Here is a 16,324-nt window from a genome sequence, read left to right as displayed (position 1 = left end):
ATGCTTTTGGTAAGCTTTCAAGGATTATATCAACTTTCATGACTGCAGTGTGGGATACAAAGAATATTCAAACTGGCTGTAAATGTAGTGCTTGGAGGTCAGGAGAAATCTATTGTAGCAGTGTGGAGCTCACATTAGGTTGATTTACTGAGCTGCAAAGTCACAGATGGGATGTAGTATAGCTCACTGAAAGCTAACTCAGGTTTCTCTGCATTGTTCTGTAGCTTGTGGATACCTACCTGATCATGGGAAGTAATTTCTACAAGTTTGTTTAACCTGCTTTTTTTTAATGATTCAGTCTTTAATTCTGGCATCATAGAAATGAAGGCTGATCTTACAGCAAAATAACTCACATCAAAAACTCAGTGTTCGCTATAGGCTTTCTGTATGATAATTAGTCATCTTACCATTTGCATTTGTTTATGATGTAAGCACATACACAATGTGCATTTAAATATATATATATATATTTCTTTGCCTGAAGGATACATTTTGAATGAGAGTGGGACATTGAACTGTGGAGCAGCTGAAGTCCATGAATGTATAAATGGCTAATGTATATTCATGCTGTCAGTAGCAATTGCAAGGCTCATACTCTCCTGACCAGAACAGAAATTGCATTCTGTTTTTTGTTCTCCTCCAGTCATTATGGTTCTTCCACTCTACCCATAAGGTAAATACCCTTAAGACCCACTAAAACAGAAAGGATTGCTTGAGAAGAAAGCGTTCAGAAAAATGTCTTTTTTTTTCTTTTCCTTTTTCTGTCTTGTCGTTTCCTCCACTACGCACCCCAAGAGAAAAGCTGATTTTTGCAGGTTGGCTCTGTCTGTCTCCACTGTAAAGCTAAAGCTTATGATAGCATAGCTATATGTGCACAAGCACATCTGTGACCTTGGTTTCTGACCCAACAGTGTCAGGCCTTTGCAATTACCTCTGGCCACTGCTTTAATTATACTCCCACTTCCACCTAGTTCTGAAAATTCACCTCCGCTTTTGATCAGATTTGTCGTGGTGCTATATATGAATTGCATTAGATATAAGCAAAGCAGGCCTGTCCATTTGTTTCTCTTTGCACATTTAGGAGTCAAAACATAGCATTTATAGGCCCACTGAAACCAGTGGTTTGCACAAGAGGTTGGTCAAATTTGCATACTGACAATGGCCCTTAATCGAAAATACTTCCTTCATTTTATATTCCTTCTTTAATGCTGGTGGAGGATATGTAGCATCTAGGAGAGGAGTTGCAGTGGAAGAAAAAGAGAAAAAAAGATGAGATGGAAGAGTAGTAGGGTTTTTGGATAATGGACAGCATGTTATCTGCACTTGAACTCACCCATTCACAGTGGCAGTCATGGCATGCGGGATGAGAGTGGAACAACCTCTAATTCAAGCAATTTGCAACCAGAAATCTTTACAAGTGAAGATGTCGGGTAAAGAAGTAGTAAGCAGCTGTGCAGCTGGTGTGTTAGGCAGGAGCAGAGGAATGATGGTGAAGAGTACCACCACTGCAGCAGCGTTAAAAGCACCTCAGTCTCAATGTGCTCAAGTGTCCATGGGTGCTCATGGATGAAGTGGGCTCAAAGGTTGAGGTAAAATGAGATGTTCATCTGAAGTGTCTCCTCATCTTGGCCTGTAAAAGAGTGTGGGAGAACACTTGAGAGAGACTTAGGAGAAGGCAGATGTAAGACAGAAGGTTGAAGTCCAAACTTCTCTGCGTGTAATACCATTGACATCTGTCAGGTCATTGTAGGTGGAGAGAACAAAACTTTGGTTTTGCTTCGAGTAAAATTGTGCAGTTCAGAGGTGCATTTGAAGATTTATAGTGTCACACCAAGCATCAGTTTTTAATTTGAACTGCCTCCTGACATCTGCTTCAGCAACAATCGTCATATTGATTGGCTCACAGAAGGTTTTTGTGTTAGTCTTTTTGCCTCTACTAGTTTATCTGGTCCTAGCTTCTAGATGAAATCTGTGTTCAAATACATTTGGGTTTTGATGAATGATTTGGGTGAATTTTCATGCTTTCTAGACCTTTTTGTCCTTCTTGAATCATAACTGTAAATCAGGCTTTTTGTCAGTCCCTTCCTAAAAGATGCAACTCTGCAAAAGTGGTGTCTCTGAGGATTAGGATTCCAGAGGAATATGCATGCAATGGGGACAGTGTGGTATCCAGATACCACTGGATCAAACCACTGAGAATCTGACATCTGTAGCACCAAACTTTTATTTCTTTCTCTCTGAATTCTGTACAGCTTCTTCTAGAACCATCAACTGAGGCTTATCAAGCATTTTGTACTGACGATATTCTGCAATAATTCTTTCTTTTTCTGTCTTTCTTTCTTTCTCCTTCCCTCCCTCCCCCTTTCTGCAATATTTCTCTCTCTGTGCAATATTTCTCTCTCCTTTTTTTTTCTCCTTTTTTTAATGGCACTTTAAACCAATAGCATTTCATCTCCGACAGTGATAAATTTTATTATTTTAGTTCACCTTTTGCCTTGTCCTTGGAAATTTTGTGGTGTTCTCTTTGGAAAATAGAGTGGTTGTTTCTTATAGCAGTATTTTATGTTTGACTCCTAAACAGTTGGTATACGCGCTTTACAAGAAAAGTTAAATAGAGTGTTATAATTGACTTTGCTCAGACAGATTGCTGGGAAAAATGTAGAGATACTAGATAGCAAGAACATGATTTTCAAGTACAATCTGTTCTGCACTTGGTTGCAATGTCTCTACTGTATCCTTTTGCATGTAAGCTGCTAGACGTAATGAATCTGGACTGATGGTTGGCAATTTGTTTTCTCTAACCACTGGCTTTGATTATTTAACAGCAAACACCCTCGAGTGAAATTCTGTCTGACTTGCTACCTTGAGGCATGTGGCTTTCAGTTATGAGAAGCAAAAGTTAATGCAGAGCCAAGGCTTGTTGAGAATTAACTTCTGGATTTTTAACATGTTTATTGCATTACATGCTAATTGATTAAGAGAGAAAAAGATGCTGTGGTTAATACAACCAAGGTCCTGTTTATTACTGCTGCTATTTTATTTATTCCACATCGATCTTTGATTTAGCTCTGTGAACTGAATTATTTTAATACGATATATTTACTTTACTGCTAGAGGTGTGTAGGAAACACTTTGTTAGATGAACTTAAAAGAGAGGTGATTGAGTGTGTACAAGACATGTCCTATGTCTTAAAGAGGAAAAAGATCATTCCTGGGTTTATCATCTAATGTACCTATTCCCCTCTTGTCTGGAGAGGAGTCTCATGATTTTAGGAGGCATGAGGATGTTAGTCATAAAAGATAAAAATGAAAAATGAGAACATCTGTTTGTTTATTGCCGAAGAGAATGTAATGTCTGGAGTTTAGGCAGAAATGTAATTTTCTGTAACCTTTCTTCAAAGATGCAGTAAGAGAGCATGTGCACATAACTGTCTTGGGGGATCAGCTGGCAGTTCTAGAAACGTTTTGCCATGGCTAAATTATAGCTAATTCTGGTGAATGATTTTATTTATAGTCGCTGAAATTCTATCACTCTTCAACTTCTGACAGTCTCCTGCACTGAGCCAATACTCTGTGAATACAGGGATGTGTACTACCACAGTTTACGTTTGAGGTTATTTGGGGCATTTTTTTATTTTTTATTAAAAACAAGGTAGCTTTCCACTCCTATGTTATGAAGTGAAATTGCTGAGTGATGTGGTGTTTCATTTTGTGCAGTAGTTCACCTTAGTGCCCACTGGTTTTCAGCAGCACTGTTTGGGGCCTTTCAAGAGATGATGATTATTATTATTATTATTATTAATTGTTGTTGTTGTTAGGCAGCACCAGTAGTATTATTTTCTTTTATATTACAGCTAAGTAGATGAAAGTTCTATAAAATTGTTTTCCCACTGGAAAATGCTGTTCCATCAAACTGGTCTTAATGTATCAGAAGTCTTTATTTTCTCTCTGAAGAATTTAAATTTGGGGGATTTCATGCTGATTTAAATAACAGAGCTCTAAACTTCAAACTCCTTTGCAAAAAGGCATTTCTATTCTTTGTACATCTCAGCTCTAATTAGGGACAAGGACTTCTGATTTCCTGCAGGCTCAAGGCAGGAGGCTAAAGATCATCAGCTGCACTAATGTCCACTGCTGGTTAATCTGTTATTAGTACTATTAATTGAATCACAGTAGTGCTTAAATTCCTCAGTAAAGAATGTGATCCATGTGTGCCTCTGTGCACATGTATAGATAATAGGAAATAGTTGTGATCAAAACGCCTTATTGAGCAAGTGAGAGAAAAGTGGAAGTTTTGTCAGGAGTACCAAGGACCACAGCGTGTAAAATTAATAAAAAGGATAGGATGAAATCCCTTGTGCTGCTCTGAAAAGAAATCTCAATCAGAATGAGTATTTTTTTCCTGTTTTCACATTGACCTTACAATACTTCTTTAAATTTTCCCATTTTTTTTACAACATCCTCTGTTATTGCTCTTTGTTCACATGATTCTCATAGTGCCCCCAGTGGATAAGGGAACCAGGACTGACTGAAAAGACTGCAAAGCAGAGCTATTACATTTATATTTATTGCTAATCATTTCAGCTCCTGGCAGATGGCCTAATTGCCAGAACAAAAGGAAGCTCATGAGATTCGTGGCTGTGAAACTGGCCCAGGGACTTTCAGTAAGATACATGACTCATACAAGCTTGCAGTACACATAGATAGTAAACATTATTGCTACTTAAATGTTCTCATAAGATTTTGAATAATAGGTTTATTAAATACAATTTACAGCTAAATATAACTTAAAGAAATGAAATAAAATATGTTTAGTGATTTCCTTTCATGCTTTGTTCAGGGCAGCCAAAAGAGTAGCCGGTGTATCTGAAGCAGAAGCTTTCCTAACTGATGCATTCACTTCTCAGTTCAGGTACCTAATTCTCATTAATGTTAATGAGCTACCTGCAGATGTGAGACAGAGAAGCATATATCCCAAAGAAAAGGATTTGTACACATTGACTCCAATTGGCTTGTTCTGTCATTATTACACTAAGCATGTTCTGTTAGGAGCTGGAAATGGGTTTCTGCTGCAAGCTAAGGAAATGCAGTATTCCTGGGGTTTATTTTTTAAAATTAAACAAACAAACAAAAACGCTTCTCCTAACTCTTTCCCGTTGTTTGAATTGCATCTGCAGCCTCAAGTAATGATCCAAAAATGAGCTAGGAGTGGAGGAAGCTCTGCTATATACTTATGTAAATGTAAATTACAGAAACAAAAGAAAAGAGAAAATGAAAAGCTTATCTTGATCTTTTTTCAAGGTCAAAAGTGGGGCAGAAAGATTAAGATTTGATTGCTTGGCTTGCTTACTTGCCAAATTTAATATTGAAGCTATAGGATAAAAGGCCAGATATTAAAAAATAAAAATTAAAAAATTAAATGACAAACTTTTGAAAACTGTCCCATATGGAATTGGAGTTTATTATTGTTCCACCCTTTCTGCTGTTGTTTCTATTGCTTCGTTATTGTCATCCTTTGAAGAAAAGTCTGCAGTCCTATGAAACTTCAGAGTTGGAGAATGGAAAAAGCAGTTTCTTCTGTGTTGTTTCCTTATATTGTTTCAGACACTGACTTTGGTTATGATGAGACTCTCTTGTATAGCAGCCCCTCAGGGTGTCTGTCCCTGTAGCCATTACTCAGTAAGTGGAGCCCTGCAGCTGTTACTGAACAAGGAGATTATCAGTATGGCATATTAGAATTGCAGGATAGAGCTTGTGTGATAGCAGCTCCAACTAGGTTTTTCATAAGGCAAGTGAGAACAGAAGGATAAAAGTTATTAGTATGTCTTTTTATTTGGTTGCTCAGTGTTATTTATTTCTGCTTTCTAGTACCAATGCATTTACTGTTCTCTTCCTTTTTTCCAGAATATAAATGAGGCTCTCATTAAATTTAAAGCTCAGCTATGCTTGAAAACATTATTGAAGTCAGAATCTTAGCTAATATCTTTACATATGAGAAAACACTAATACTGCCTTTGCCTGCTAGCTGCCCCAATTTAATCAAAGTATTTTATGTCTCAGTGGCTAGGTGACCTGTTTGTTGTGCAAAGTGCTACCCTATGTGAGGTTCTCTTTTTTTTTTTTTTTTCAGCCTGGCACAGTTGCTGTGTGCACACAGGCACCTACTTGTTCTCGCATGGGCATAGGTTGAAATGAAACAGAGAGCTACTTCACTCTGAATTCCAGTCCTAACCCGGAGTATTCCTGTGGCACTAACATCATTGTAGTGGGAGGTAAAAATCATGCTTCTAGTTTACAGGCAGAACAGCTAATTTGCATAGGCAGTTCATTGAGCTGCCCTAGATTTAGAACCTCTCCTTGATTTAAGTGACTGGGGACCAAATAAAAGCTTAGCAAGTTAACTAATGAGAATCCTTACTGCTTCATGCTTCCTCTTCCTTCTCACCAGCCAAGGCTGCTGCAAAAGGAATACATTTGTGGAGATGCATTTTACTGTCCTGTTATTTTTATTAGGATAGGGTTTCAGAGCACAGAATAAGGGCTTAAAGAGTACATTTTGAAATTGGAAAGGCAAGTGGTACCTGTGTGGAGGTGATGTGATGCAGATGTTTCCCTCATGTTCATTTGCCTGAGTTCATGCTGGGGCAAGGTGGAGAAAATCAGTTTTTTCCCTTTGCCATTCTCAAAATTGTATCATATTTGCAAATATCTGGTGCATGGCTTTCTGAGTTTCCTGTTAAAGGTGACAGCTGCATTGCTGCATTGCTGCTTGATAAAGTTGCAAACAATAGCAACACCATGTCCATATGCTGATTTAGGAAGATAATTAATAAAAAATAATTGTGCACATTTCTGTTTGGCTTTTGGAAATGATATTTTATCTTCTGCAGCGATTGGTGGCACAAATTTACTCAACTGTTAGTGCAAGTTTTTCTTTCTGATTATTTTTTTTCTCAAGCCTCACATTCTTTATGGCATTTCAGCATGTGAACTATGATGCTTGCATCATTGCATCATTAGATTCCACAAAAATAAATAAATAAACAAACAGAACTCTTTTAAACTCCTCTGGTGTCTTGAAATTTAAGCTATGTTTTTCATGATTTCCTCCACAGCTAGAAACTTTAAAAAAAAAAATAAAAAGTTGAGATTTTCCCATAGCATAACTCTAGTAGTTCAAGTCTCACAATAAAAGGAAAGATATTACAAGATTTGCAATAAAATTCAATAAAATAAAATCACAGGAATCAGACATATAACCTAACAAGTTGTTTGCTTTGGAAATGGCTTTTTACTTTAATGTGTAACTTATACGTGCCTATTAAGATATGATTTAAGGGGACTGCTCCATTATTGTTGCCTTTTTTGAAAATGCCCCAGGTTCCCTGAAACTTGTATATGATTATGGAATACCATATGATTTCAAAAGATGCATTTCTTTCTTTCTCCCTGAGGACAGAACATCTGCATGGAAAGCAATTTTGTTGGAGTGGTAACATTAACACTTTTGACTGGAGAAAGAAGACAATTTCTGTAGCTCTGTTAAAGTAATTACTCTTAAAATAAGCTGTGCCTTCCAAAACCAGCAATTCTTTGTTGTCATAAGTGTTATATACTGATTAAAATTAAAGAAAGTTGCCCAGGCACACTGCATTGCTGCACTAATCCATTCGAATGGTTTATGTCAGACATGGTAAAAAATGGCTTTGCCATTTTGAGTCAGTGAAGGAAAACAGAGCATTTTTTGTCATACCAGAGGAATCATAGCTTATAGTTTGGGAAAATAATTGTTACTCTCAGAAATCAGCTACCACTAGGTAAAATTCCTAATCTTCAGATGCAGCTAATGAATACAGTTGAATGTTTTGCATTGCTTTCGTCCTGCCTAATGTAATTCCTCAGGGAGACATTTTTTTAACTGGAAAATTTAACCTTTGCTCCATTTTTGGGGTGATGATTTTCAGTGAGAGCACTGAAAAGGGATCTCAGAGTCCCTGGCAAGGCTCTGCAGTTCTCCTTGATTGCCTTGAACAACAGAGGAGAAGGTACTTTTGCTTCATAAAATCAGAAAATCCTGATTTGGAAGGGATCCATAAGGATCATAGAGTCCACTTCCTGACTCCATACAGAACCACCCAAAAATCAAATCATGTGTCTGAGAGCATTGTCCAAACACTTTTTTCTTCCCCTCACATGAAAATCTGGGAAATTTTCTTGAGCATTAACCGATCCATTAATTAGCCACAGTTTTTGAGCAGTAGTAATGTATTTAGTTGAAATTAGAAGAAAAGATCCAAGAACTCTCCTTAGTCATTCAATATGCCATTAATGTATTTCTAAGTATTTGTTTTGGATTTGATTGTCCTGATAAATTAGTGTAAATGAGATCAGAAATGAACAGATTGGCCCTAGCTGTCTTCATAACAACCACAATACTGCGAATTAGCCTGTCCCATGCCCTCTGTAGTCCTCTGCTTTCCTGGAGTTGCTGTCTTTGTCACTTTTTCCAGCAGTCTTCTACAATGAAATGAATTACCTGTACATTTTTCATGTGAATTCCAGGAATTATTCAGAGTCAAATGCCCACAGTCTGTTATCACGCACTTGCCAATAGTCTGAAATCCGCTCGAAACAGTCACCAGGAAGCCATAGTTCATTTTGCTGTCACCTAATTGCATGCACCTGCTCGTGACAGCAGTAAAATGTGATGTCTCTGACATGATGGCAGCAGATGGGGTGCTCAGAAGAGCTGCTTCCATTTTTCTTCCTAATGAGCACAGTCTTTTCTTTCCTTTTGCCTTTTCACTGTGTTGGGTAGGTACAGAGATACTGGCAATGATGATAGCTGCAGCACAAGATCTTAATGTGACACTGCTGCTTTTGTCATATTTTTCCTAATAATGTGTCAATCACATATTCATATATGAAACTTTCCCTTTAATGTAGTTCGTGGAAGAAAAGACTTTTATGAATTAAAGGCTTCATAGACACTCAGTGACAATGGCAGCATGGTTGGCATAGGTAAAGCTACAAAAGAAGCAAGATTTATAGGAAGAGCCAAATTCATTTCTTTGCTTTGCTTTTTGATGCTCATATCTAAACAGGGGCTTATCAGTATGAGAATTTTTCCTTTTTTTTTTTTTTTTTTTTTTTCCCCTTTTTCAGTTGGTCTAATGGGAAGATTTCCTCTCCCTACAAGCCTTGTCTCTGTAACCTGACATTCAGGCTCTTGTATGAATGTTTTAAAACCTGTATCCTAGTGAACAGTAATGCATAAAGGATCTGGTCTTTCTAATGAGACAAAACCAGCAAATGTACTTAATCAGAAATAAATGAATAAATAAAGTAGTAATAAAATCTCTGACAGACTGTTTTGGAGGGAGGTTAAAATAGAATCAAAGAGTCATAGATTGGTTTTGTTTGGAAGGTCCCTAAAAGATCATCTAATTTCAACCCACCCACACGTCACGGGCAGGGACACTTCCCACTAGACCGGGTTGCCCAAAGCCCCATCAAACCCAGCCTTGAACACTTCCAGGGAGGGGGCATCCACAGCTTCTCTGGGCAACCTGTGCCAGTGCCTCATCACCCTCACAATAAAGAACTTCTTCCTAATGTCTAATCTAAGTCTACCCTCTTTTAGCTTAAAGCCATTACCCCTTACACTCCCTGATAAAGGCCATCAGGTCCCATGGACTTGTGCATGTTCAGGTTCTTCAGATGGTCTTGAACATGGTCTTCTCCTACAGCGGGCAGTCCCTGTCCCTGCCTTTGCCTTCTAGGACTTGTGCTATGTGGCTTGACCTCTTGCCAGTGAAGTCTGAGACAAAAAAATCATTGAGTACCTCAACCTTTTCCATATCCCAAGCAACAAAGTCTCATGTTTCTATCTGAAGAGTGCCCACAATTTCTCTAATCTTCCTTTTATCATTGACATACCTTTCTTGTTGCCCTTGACATCCCTGGCCAAATTTAATTCTAAAAGGGCTTTAGCTTTCCTAACCTGATCCCTGGCTGCTCAAACAATGTCTCTGTATTCTTCCCAGGCTATCTGTCCTTGCTTCACCCTCTGTAGGCCTCCTTTTTCTGCTCGAGTTTGACCCAGAGCTCCCTGTTCATCCATGCAGGCCTCCTGGCATTTTTGTCTGACTTCTCCTTTGTTGGTATGCATCTCTCCAGAGCTCAGAGATGATCCTTGAATATTAACCAGATTTCTTGGGCCCCTCTTCCTTCCAGGGCTTTGTCCCATGGTACTCTACCAAGCAGATCCCTGAAGAGGTCATAGTCTCCTTTCCCAATGTCCAGGATAGCAAGCTTGCTGTGCTCCCTCCTCTCTGCCCTCTGGATCCCAAACTGCACCATTTTATGGTCACCACAGCCAGAGCTGCCATGGTGCTTCACATTCTCCAATGGACCCTCGTTGTTGGTGAGAATGAGGTCCAGCACAGCACCTCTCCTCCTTGTCTCCTGTTTCACTTGGAGAAGGAAATTATCATCAGTGCATTCCAGGAACCTCCTGGATTGCCTGTGCCCTGCTGAGCTGCCCCTCTGACAGATACCAGGGTGGCTGAAGACCCAAAGTCCCACATTAGGACCAGGGCATGTGAATGTGAGGCTGCTTCTGTCTGTCTACTGAGGGATCTTGGAAATAAGTCCCTTTCAAGAGAAAGTAGTTCTGAAAGAAACTTTTTTTTTCTTTTTTTTTTTTTTTCAGGAAAGGCATTTGACAATTGAGAAATGAAACATTAATTTTGAATTGTGTAATGAAGTACTATTTTTTAAAATTTGTTTTACAAGATCATTCATGTCCTAGCATGCTGTCTCTGACACAGTCCTAGCCACAAACCAGGACATCATGCTGTATAACCTACTTGTGCTGGAGCAGGAAATCTGTGGTGTCATCCTGCTCCAAATGTGACCTTTTTAAAAAGTCAGCCCAAGACATCACTCCTTGTTTCTCAGTGTTTCACATTGGTATGGAGTTGTGACCTGAACAGGGGGAAGTATTTACAATTTTAGGAGGACTAGAGGAGTAAAATGCTTGTTTGTAAAGCCCTCTGATGAATTGCTGAAGCAGCTGTGGAAGTGCAGTGGTCATGCAAATAGATAATGCTGCAGCTATATTTATGCTGCATAATGCTTTAATGAGTTGTTTGCTAGTGTAAATACAGAAACATTTGATTTTTGCTGAATCTGATTGTATCTCATTGTTTTTGCAATAAGTGTAACAGAAACATTCAGTCAGTGACTGCCTTTGCTGAGCTGTGTTTTGCTTGGAACTTTGAAAAGCCCTTAAATAACTTAGGAGCGTGGCTGCCATTAATAGTCATTTAAGCACTCTGGAAATGTCTTCTCAGCGTTCAGTCCATAATTCTCCCAGAGGAATGACTCAGGTAATGTTGGCTGTATAAAGCTTGTTAAATCTGAGCTTAGAACTGTTTAATAAGTGGGGGGTTTATTTAAAGCATTCAGCCAACTTTGCTACTACATGCTGATTGACACAGCCGGGGGTGCAGATAAATACATTGTGCAAATGAGCAAATATGGGCCTCATCAAAGCCTACCGAAGGCCATCAAAAATCTCCCACTGTGAGGAACGTTGGCTCAGACCCATAACAAATAAATACAGGAAAAAAGCAAAGAGATTGCACCACAGAATGCCCTTTATTCCTGCAGCTGAATAGCAGCACTCTTTTAGTGTTTATTATTTTGGTTCTCAGCTCTCTACCTCCCTCATGCACTTCCCCTGACCATTCCCTCTCACCATCAGGAACCGATCCCACTGTCCAAGCACATTGCTGGGTTCCTCCCTGGGGAGAAGGAGATTATATGCAGTCTGGCAGGCATTTCAGTCCAGTTGATAGAACTGGCTGTTAAAATTGCAGCTGTTTCCCAAACTGTTTAAAGTCTTACCTCAAGCACTGTTCCTTGTGCCTTCAAGCCCATCTTGCTGACTTGGCTTGGGTCTTCTATTATTGTCCCGTTCCTGTGCAAGCTCACAACCAAATTTCCTTGGCCACTGAATGGACCAGCTCTGCTGATCTCACTATCTCACTCCCATCTCCTCTTTCCACCCCCTGCATGTTGATCCCATCTGCAAACCTGGTGGATATTTCCTTGGAAGACCATTTTTGTTGGTACCTTCATAATACCTACAGGAGCTGCTGACAGGACTTGGATACTTTGTTTCTTTAATTCTCTGGCTCATTTGAGTTTTATTGAATTGCAGTGCTGCAGTTTAGGTATCAGTTGAGTTTTGGATTTCTCTTTAATCATGCTCAAAATCTAAATAAATAAATATGTAGCAGTAAATGCTCTGTGGTATATCTGGTAAGATTAACAGTCCTCTAGTAGCACAACAGCTTATGATAGTCTTTGCTATTTATGTTCCTGCTGAGAGGATAGGAAAAGCAGATAGTTCAGTGAGCAAATTATAAAGTATGTGAGTTAATGAAGTGCCTTTCATAAAGATGATTGTCCTTTTTTTTTTTTTTAAACTAACAAAGCTCATAAAATTCCAACACTTGGAAGATTTACACTTCCTCTTTATTTATCACTGCTGATCCATATTACAAACAAACAAAAAAAAATAATATTTTGTGAAATATTTATTTTGATCTATCCAAGTACATACTGTGAATAAGTTAGGGTATGGAAATACTGTAACTGCCTATTGAGGTATGTAAAATCCTCAAAGTTTATTTTGGTCCCACTTCCACTAACAAGGTATGTTAAAGCTTGGATTATTGCAGATTTTCATGATACTTTCCTCTCATAACCTCACAGTATTGGTATTAAAGGCAATAGCACTTTTTTTTTTTTTTTTTAAGTACAAGCAGGAAGAAAGGGATCAAGTACACCTTTGCACATCTTTATGTTCATTTTTTTATGTAGCTTCTTAAAGTCATACACTTGTTCAAGGGATGATTAAGGTAGCACTTATATAAAAAAATGAACTTTAATTTATTCCATTGTACAGTCAGGGGATTTCTACCTGGAGTTGTGACCTACAGTAATAGCTGAAGAATGAAAATAATAATAATAACAACAAAAAATAGCTCTGAACCCTACCTTCCTGTACTTACAAATTTAAATTTACAGTATTGACTTCCAAAGGAGACAGCGATAGAGAGCATGAGAAAGAGTTAGTACTGGAGGCATTTACTGCCCCATATTTACTCGTAGCAGTAAGACAGATGGCACTGTAAGATCTAATCAGGAAATGTGATTGCAGATGCCGTTTCTTATGTTTATTTTCCCTTCTATCTAAATACGCTTCTATCCCAAATCTAAAAATAACATCTTAAAGAAGAGATGGAAGAAATGTTTTTTAGATGTAGTATGAATGTGATCAATCAATATATGCACTTTGCATCTGCTTAAATTCCCCCCCCCCTTTTTTTTTTTAGTTTGTTTTTATTTGCCACATAAAAGGAGAAAATGTGAAGGCACACCAAAAAATAACCTCTTTTCAAGGTGTCCTGGCTTGTACTTTAAAGACCAAGATGGGTGATTGAAAGGTCTTCATCTTGTCAGTCTCTGTCAGTTTTGTTATCATATAGTAGGAGTAGCTCTGAGTCCTTGCATCCTCCCTGGCATTGTACATGTTATCGCTGTTGTACAAATGATGAGCTGAAGCAAAGAAATTCTGATATGGCTCTGGAAGCCTATGGCACTGTGTTGATTTTTGTTGGTGTTTTATTATACAATCTTTTTTTTTTCTTTGTAATATGCAGCAGAGGTAAAAGCAGCAAGACCAATGTTAGTGGGGAAGTCAGGTAGGTGCACTTTCCCATCTTAGCCTCCTTCACAGCTGTATGACACAGCTTTTCTGCTGGTAGCAAACCCGGAGAAATGCTTCAGACTACAACTCTGGAAAGTGGAAAGATTGCTGCAGTTGTTTCCAAGAATGACAATATTAAATTAAACATGGGATTTGGTCCATCCCACCTGTGGGATGTGGTACGAGCAGCAGCTGGAAAATGGAGCAATTTGCAGCCCCTCCAGGCGTCAGGGAGAGCAATAGAAAGCTCAGGGACTCTTTGGAGCTTCCTGTCTCTATTACCTTTTAGGCAATGTGCTCCAACATGAAGGTCAGGAAATAAATTGTGTAACCTTTGCATTGCAATGAATGTTTTTTGTCCTTTCAGCTGCTGTGTGGCTCTATCCAGACTTGCTTTACTCCCATGTGAGCTTTACCTGAATGATCAGGCACTGCTAAATGCACAGTCCTTTTATATTTTGCTTCATTTATCTAGAAACTCTGGTAATATAATTTCAGTAGCTCATTTTGCTACATGAGCAGCAAAAGAAATATTTACTTGAATTCCCTTCCTCGGTTTTAGAAACTGTGATCAGTTTCCCCTTCTGGGACCTTCGCAACTCTTGTTTTCTCGGCAGAATGTTTAAGATGAGAAGCTGAGTTCAAGCCACTGTTCAGCCAGCAAGAAATGTAAATATACCATGGGTAGATGTAACCAACCTCTTCTAGGTCATATGAGTAAAAGCAGTAGTAAAGATGGTTTGCAGTGTTGTATGCTCTACCAGCTGCTAGCAGCTTTTCATTTGAGTATGGCAGTCACTGCTATAAGTTTATTACCCCTTGTTTCTAGCTTTTGTTTTCAGGTGAGTGGCCCAACCTGTACTGCAGGCACACCTTCAACCTCAAAAATTTTCTGTCAACCCAGAGAATCAGGCAGAGATTGACTGATGGGTTGTCCCGCATGATGGTGAATAGAGGATCCAAGCTCTGATGGGAATGAGTTCCTTTTTCCACTGTTAGGAGGAGCAAAAATAAACAGGATTACATTTAGGGAAGGGAGGAGCAACATGTAGAGCAGCCTTACGTTATCCTTTCTTCAATCAGAGCCAAGTATGATCATCATTTTGCAGCTGTAACTCTTGTCTGGGAAGGTCACAGACAACCTGACTGAGGAACAGCTTGCATTGTGGCTGCTCTGCTGCCCTACATTTCTGTGGCTGTGTGAATGTGGGAGGCAGAGCTGGTTTGTTGCAGATACAAATCAGCAGTATCCAAATTTTCTGGAATGGGCTCTGAACCCTTAAAACAGTTAGATATTTTATAAGGTTTGGGCTAGGGTATAAAGAGAGGGCAGCTTTGAACCTCAGTTACTTTCCATCGAAGCAGAACTTGAGGACAAATGCACCATAGCTGCAGTGTTTTTCAGTATACCATATTTAGGAGGGAGGAACAAAAACCTGGTCTGATATCTAATTAATACAGGTCATGGTGCTTCATCTTCTGTCAGCCTCAGAGATGTGGAACAGGTCAGGTCCGGCTCTTCCTGTTGTGACATCCCCCTTTTCCTAGGAATTGCTCGAATGCACCAAAGCTTGCAGAACTGGGCACGTCACGACTTTGGTAATGAAGCCAGAATAGAGAGATTCCTGCACTCCCTCCTCTCCCAGCACTGGCTTTTGAAATAGCACTGCGTGGAGGGAACGAAGGTGTGTCAGCCAAAGCAAGTGAGGATCACATCCCCTTATTGCTGAGTGCTGTCTGGGAGGGAAGGGAGGTATCAGTCACGTATTGACATGGGATAAATTAGTTGACTTTAAAAAAAATAAAATAAATCCACATGGTTGGTTGTTAGGAGTCTGTTTCCCAGCAATAAAAAAAAAAAAAAAATCCTGCTCGTTTCTTCTTGCTGTAATTTGTGTCCAGAAAAATCTGAAAACCTCAGTTTTGATTATTGCTATCGGGAAATGTATGTGTTATGTTTTATTTGATCCAAGACTGGATGGAGCAGTTTGAAGCTGACCACATTAAACTTCTAAGTGGCTTAACTAGAGAGGTTTCAATCTTGACTTTTCCCACAACAGTGATGCTAGCAAATGCCACTTGCACATTTTTTGTCACATATCAATAGAAATATGCAGCTGAAGAAAGTGTTTTTTTTTTTGTTGCTTTGTTTTGTTTTTTAAATCAATAGTTTTTCATGACTGCCTGAAGCTTTATGATTTGGCTCACTGGGTTAGTTAGAACTGTTTGCTGAGATTGTTCTGGTGGTAGTAAGAAGGTATAAAATATTTTTGCAGCAAACATCCACATTGAATTATTCTTCTCAACTCTATGTAGTATAAAATAATTTTGGAAGCCTGTACAATCATTCAGTACACATTTTTGCATTATTTTCTCTGTGTTTGCTTCTGTTATTTTGCACTTATTTGCTTTTCAAAGCAAAACAAATTATTACCAACAATAATGTTGCTATAAGGATTGCCCAAGGGGGGGGCAGAAAAACAATTTTTATGTATAGTAATTTTTATGTCCACATGTTTTGCCATATACTCTTTAGAAAAT

General features: G+C 38.8%; 1 protein-coding gene across 30 annotated transcripts in view; it reads left to right on the top strand.

Moving 5' to 3' along the window:
• Positions 1-16,324, top strand: part of NRXN1 (neurexin 1) — a 734,224-nt gene that overhangs the window by 577,494 nt on the left and 140,406 nt on the right. The window lies entirely within an intron of this gene.

This window comes from Cygnus olor, chromosome 3, assembly GCF_009769625.2.
Source record: "Cygnus olor isolate bCygOlo1 chromosome 3, bCygOlo1.pri.v2, whole genome shotgun sequence".
Taxonomy (NCBI): Eukaryota; Metazoa; Chordata; class Aves; order Anseriformes; family Anatidae; genus Cygnus; species Cygnus olor.
Note: the sequence above shows the minus strand (reverse complement) of the source record. Positions and strands in the feature narration are given on the sequence as shown.